Raw genomic sequence first — 5572 nt, forward strand, 5'->3', positions numbered from 1 at the left:
TAAATATCCATTGGCCAGAAGATTAATTTGACTTTTATATATTTTTAAATAAATTTTTTTATTATATTTTTAGATAATTTTGGCTAATTTTGCAGCTATATTTTAATAATTTGGAGGGATTGCAGGATACAGTGAAGTTGAGACATAAGAAGAAAATGCTTTGTGCTTTGGGAGCGTCATACCAGTAACATAAAACACATGGCCCAACTGAGACAGGCTCAGCATTTATTTCACAACTGTTCTTAACAACACTTCTGCAATTTTGGGAAAATGCTATTACAGCTGAGTGATGTAGAGCCCTACTAGCACAGGAGCAGTAGTACAGTCTGAATTCTTGGAGGAATAAATAACAAGCCAGCAGGGACAGGACCACTCGTTCCAGCTGCCTTGGAATCCTGGCTTGGCTTCATCCTGTGCTGGCAGCACTGTCGCTTATGTTTCATTTTTCCCTCAGCCTCTCCTTAAGGTATTTGACACTTGTTTAGTTGCTCCCAGCTGTACAGAAACTTGATCACCTCAGGCACACTGACAACTCATGTCCACTTCTCCAAACTCCACCTTCCCCCAAGAGCAGGATGGATTCAACTGCATCTCATCCTGAAGGATTGCTTTCTCTCCCTGAAACTGTGCTTAGAGCAAGAGTCAGCAGAAAGAGTTTACATGGAGGAACTTGTCAGGAATTAAACTTTTATGAATTAATTCTTGTGCAAGACTGCAAGTAGGCCTGTATAAAAAAAAAAATAACCAAACTAGCCAAAGGCAAGAGAAATACTGTCTTGAACCCCAAGTGCTGCAGGCAAAACCTCTACTACAGAAATTCAGGTGTTGGTCCTTCTGATGAGGTGATACAAAGGCTTAGGAATCAGGAACAAAGAGAGGCAGAACTGTTTGTTTCAAAGCACTGTCAGGAGCTTCAGGTAGGGAACAGCTAGGTTCATCCTCTCTGTGTCTATTAATGTAGAGATACAAGTTTCAAATCAAAGGGATGGAGCTGGAACTAACTTAAAAAAAACAATTAGAAATCAGCTAGAACGTAGTTTAAAAATATGCTTTGAAGCATGCTTCAGCATGGCTGCCACCCTCTTATCTCTCTACTTAGTATTTATATAGAATTTGAACATGCTAACTAGGTTTCAGCATTGCCACACAAATTAAATTCATAAAATTGGGATTCTAGCTTTAAAGCAACTGCATGAATTCACAGTCACAGAATATTCTGAGGTAGAAGGGACCCACAAGGATCATCAAGTCCAACTCTAAAGTAAATGGCCATCAAAAGGGTTGAACTCAGCACCTCGGTATTACCAGCACCACACTCTGACCAACTGAGCTAATTGCCTGCAGTCTAAGAGACACATTATAATGCTTTAAACACACATTCTTTTCATTCTCCTCAGATTTTTACAAAGGGAAATTACCTGCTGAGTGTTCTGAGGTTCTGATGTGGTTCCTTTTGACAGCTGCCGGATTTCTTTCTGAACTTCAGCAAATGCTTTATTTATTGTGCTAACTTTTTCAGCATTTTTAATGTTTATCTGGGAGAGAAAAAATACACACATTGGTATTTTTAATAAAAATTCCACTGATATGAAACTGCCCCATTTTTGTTCAATTATTATGCAGCCAGTGTTCCATGCTTTTCAGTATGTTTTACCTGTTACTTCATTAAGTCATCTACTTCTGTACTAAAAAATTCAAAATTAAAGAGTTAAACTTGCTCTACTGGAATGGGAGCCCATCGTGATCCAGGAAGAGAACACAGAGAAAACAAAAATCAGGCTTCACAGGCCCTGCTACACCACCCTCAGCTCCTCTTAGCTGGAATGAAGTCCCAGGAAGGGTTCCTTCCATCATCTCTGGTGGACTGACCCTGGCTGGATGCCAGGGGCCCACCAAAGCTGCTCCATTGCTGCCTTTTTCAGCTGGACAGGGGACAGGAAATACAAAGAAAGGCTCATGGGTAGAGATAAAAGCACAGAGAGATCACTCACCAGCTGCCATCATGGGCAGAATAGACTCAACTCAACTTGGGGAAAATGAATTTCATTTGTTGTCAAACAAATGCTGCAGAGGAATCTCAGCTCAGACACCTGGAACACCTCTTCCCCCTCCTTCTTCACCGACCTTGGTGTTTGCAGGGCTGCTTCTTATTAAAAACCCTCACTCCTCTGTTCGTGCTGCTGCTGGTGGTATGCTTCTTAACTACATCAACCCAGAGGCACTGCCAGTACCTGATGGGCTCTGCCTTGGCCAGCAGCATATCCATCCTGAAGCCAGCTGGCATTGGCCCTTTCAGACATAAGGGAAGCTTCTGGCAGCTTTTTAGAGAAGCCATGCCTGTAGACCCTCAAACCAAATACAATTTGTAAATTATTTTACTATGTTGAATTTCTTCCAGCAGCTTACCTTTCATCATCACACCTTGCATCCTAATTGTTCGTACTATAGGTCTGCCTATAGTAACGTAACGTCTACCAGGTTTTGCCACAGTATTTAAAGAAACTCTGCAGCTGTGGCAGAGTGGAATGTGTATCTCTGGGCACCTCAGCCTCTCTTTTAGCCCAAGTCTGCCTTTATAAGTTATTTTATCTAAAATTTTACTTTCAAAGAGGAAGTGCTAGAATATGGACACATGTTGCACTCTGGGGACAACTCTTTGTGGTAGAGGAGCAGGGTGGATGCAAGAGGGCATAAACTCTCACCACTGCAGCAAAGATTCAGCTGATCTGAGCCCTAGCACCTGCTGCTTCCAAAGTCTGGAACGGGATCATAGCCAGGTGATAACCTATTACATTGCAAACATTCCAGAAGCATGCTTGTTGGTCTTCAGGCAACCCCAAATTTCAGCATACCTACTGCTGTTTCAAAGGCTGCCCCTGTAGTTCATCTCTGAGCAATTTAAATAGGCAGAAGCAAACTGTGAATGGTTACACGTATTCATTTTACTTTCAAAGCCTCCATCATTTCAGAGCACGTATGCAGTAACAACAATTCCATTCTGACTGACCACAAAAACCAGTATTAAGAAAGCAGAGGCAATGAGGCCGATAGAACAGGCCTACTCAGATGAACATTTTAACTGGGACAGTGACTGGAGAAATACGGCGCCAGCTCCCAGCTCTGATCAGACTGGATGGACTGTTGGTAACATGATGTACAAAGACCATGTCTTCAGTCAGAGCCTGTCACCATCTTACAGCTTCACAGGGGTTTCAGAAGGTTCCCGTCAGTTTTAATAGTGATATCCTCAAATACTCAGGCAGGACTCGTCCACAGAAAGAGGCTCTATAGCTAGCATGGTACCTACATCAAAAGTTGTCTGAACAGTTACAATGGACTTTTAGCCATTAATGAGTAAATGTATTTTAGTGATTTTTTTTTTCTGAGCATCTTCTTATACTGCTTAATGATAAATAAATCACATTAAGCCCAAAGGCTTAATGCATTAAAGAACACAGCTTCAAACACAGAGAATAAAATTTTACTCCTAATAAGCTTTTCAAGACTATGAAACAGACATTTCATGAATATTTTAAACCTGTTTCTCCCTTTCTATTATACAGAACAGTCTAGACTAAGAGGAGATTCGATGCCAGCAATATGAAGTTGTTTCTTCTAAAGTTTGTTACGTTCCTGTCTGTCTGCCAGATTAATTTGTCAAGTGGAGCTTGCAGGAGAAAATCTGAAACAGCCTTTTTTTAAAGAGCCATTTACTTGTGTTTGTCCAGCAGACTGCAACTGCATCAAGTGTTTTTTATTACTTTAATTTACTTTTTATTACTTATTTACTTATTACTTTTTTACTTTTATTACCAGATGCTTTTCTAAAAGGACAGCTGAACTCTTGCAGAACACACGCCTCTCAGGCTGTAGGCAGGGTTTGAGAAGATGCTCACTGATCACAACAGGAAAACTCTTGCTTAGATCACCCCCATCCCTCTTCCCCTGCACTGCTCCCTGCTCCATGACCCACTCTCTCCCTCCTCTGGGCTGTGCTCTTCTACAGACATGAAAATAACAACAATATTTTTGTTTCTTTGTTTTTCTATTGCTTTAGTATGTTAAACTGGCTCGCAGAAGCATCTACAGAGCATCACAGCCCATGTAAGGGGCAAAAAAGGGGCACAGAAGAATTAAGAGCAAAACACCCAGCAGTGCACACTCCTAGCTCTGTTCACTGCATCTCACTGACAGTTTTACTTGACAGCTGAGGCAAATAAACAGCTACTGGATCAGAAAAGGCTCCATCCTTTCTAGTTCTTCCCCACCAAAAAGCTTCTCTCTGCATTCATTCATTCATAATTAAGTTTGTTCAATTCACCAACCCAGCACATAAAAATGCAAAATATATTTTTAATGGGTTTTGCTGCTGATTTAGCAAGTTGAGTCACCTAGTGGGCGTAGAATTCCTGAGCCAGCATCAAGGAGAGCTGTGGGAATATAGCCCAGAGTCTGGCAAGGCTCCCTTCCTGAGACCAGGAACATGATGGAAAGGAGCAGGACTTCCTCTTGTTAGTTGTCCTAACTATACCCAGTGGTTTGGACCAAGGCATTTTGTTAATCTGTACCCTGAATTACACGCTCAGCGACGCTGTGAATGCAGTCCAGTGAGCGCGAACTGAACTGCTGATGCGCCCTTTAGCATCGCATCCCGAGGACGAGGCGAGATACCATCAGGCACTTCCCAAACGACACCCCTCAAGCACAGCCGGATGCTTCCTGTGTGCATATGCCTGCAGATTAGTCAAATGAACTTCTTGTGCTCCTCCTTTTGCAGATGACACATACAGTTTTTCCACATACAAACCTAATTTTCGGGGGAAAACCGTGCACTTTGCCGTTTTGTGCCGGACGCACACTGCCCCTAACCCAGCTCGATTTAATCACCCCCGAGCGCTTGCTGCGCCGCGCAGCGAGGTCCAACAGGAGGAAACGCCGCCGGGCCGAGGCCTCCCGCGGGCGCTGCAGCAGCGCCGGGGCCCTCCCCGTGGTGGGGCGCTGCCGCAGCCCAGCCAGCGTCTCCTCCCGCCGCAGCACTCACCTGCTTCAGCCCGGAGGTGACGGGCCGCGCCTTGCCCTTGGCCTTGGCCCTGAGGACGCCGCTGCGGGCGATGCGGAACACGCTGCCGGCCTTGGCGGCCCCGCCGCGGCTCTTGCCCATGGCGGCGGCGGCGCGCGGATGGGTGACGTCACACGGGCTGTGACGCGAGGAGCCGCCAATGGCCCACAGCGCCGCGCGGGGCCGCCAGGGGGCGTGCGCCGCCTCGGCTGGGCGCTGTGGAGCCGCAGCGGGGAGCGGTGCTGGCGGTGTGGCGCTGCCCCGTCCCTGTCCCTGTCCCTGTCCGGTCCCGGGGTCAGCCTTGGCCCCGGCCCTGCTTGCCTCTCCTGCGCCTTCGCAGCCAGCTTTTTCAGCACGGGAAGGCTGAGAGCTCCTTGACGCGCGCCCGCAGCCCGAGCGCCGAGTCCAAAGCTGCGCGTTGCCACAAGCACCTGCCCACGGGCAGCCCCCGGCACACGCGGAGCTTGGATAAACTCCCAGTTGGTGGTGGGACACGCTTCTGCCTCACGGCCC

Source organism: Passer montanus, unplaced genomic scaffold, assembly GCF_014805655.1.
Source record: "Passer montanus isolate IOZ18808 unplaced genomic scaffold, ASM1480565v1 scaffold90, whole genome shotgun sequence".
Classification (NCBI taxonomy): Eukaryota; Metazoa; Chordata; class Aves; order Passeriformes; family Passeridae; genus Passer; species Passer montanus.